Below are 639 nucleotides of genomic sequence, written 5' to 3'. Positions count from 1 at the left end.
TTCCAAGGCTCCCGCAGGCGCCATGCCAACCGCCGCAGGGACAGCTTCGGGGACAGCTTTGCCGCCTATTTCCCCAGGTGCTGAAGCAGGTTGACCAGGGCCTCAGCCTTTCCCCGGAGTCCGTGAGTGTCATGGATTCTATGGTCCATGACATATTGGACCGCATCGCCACCGAGGCTGGTCGCCTGGCCCGCTACGCCAAGCGTGTGACCATCACCTCCCGGGACATCCAGGTGGCCGTGCGCCTACTGCTGCCGGGGAAGATGGGCAGGCTCGCTGAGGCCCAGGGCACGAATGCCACCCTCAGGTACACCAAAAGCAAGTGCGCTGTCTCAGGAGCACCTGAGCACCCGGAAAACCCAAAGGCTCTCTTCAGGGCCTCTGCACGTGGCCCTAAAGACCAGTGGCTCACCAAGGGAGGGTACCCCATCGGAGGTTAGGGTGGGTGGCACCCTGCCGGCTTGGGGGGCATGTGCTGTCCTGTGGTTTATCAAGCATTTTCTCACTGTGCAGAACACTGTCAACTCCAATACATCTGTAGTGCAATATGCTCCAAGGAAAAGTAGGGGTGTTTCCGTGATCGGGTTTCATTTCCTCGGTTTCCTAAATGACCGTTTTATTAGTTATCTTTCTCGGTTA

At 58.1% G+C, this 639-nt stretch overlaps 1 pseudogene; it reads left to right on the top strand.

Moving 5' to 3' along the window:
* The first annotated feature begins 3 nt into the window (after nt 1–3).
* On the top strand, nt 4–435 carry LOC108526058 (histone H2B type F-M-like; annotated as a pseudogene).
* Nucleotides 436–639: the final 204 nt, after the last annotated feature.

This window comes from Rhinopithecus bieti, unplaced genomic scaffold (assembly GCF_001698545.2).
Source record: "Rhinopithecus bieti isolate Rb0 unplaced genomic scaffold, ASM169854v2 scaffold_74935, whole genome shotgun sequence".
Taxonomy (NCBI): domain Eukaryota; kingdom Metazoa; phylum Chordata; class Mammalia; order Primates; family Cercopithecidae; genus Rhinopithecus; species Rhinopithecus bieti.
Note: the sequence above shows the minus strand (reverse complement) of the source record. Positions and strands in the feature narration are given on the sequence as shown.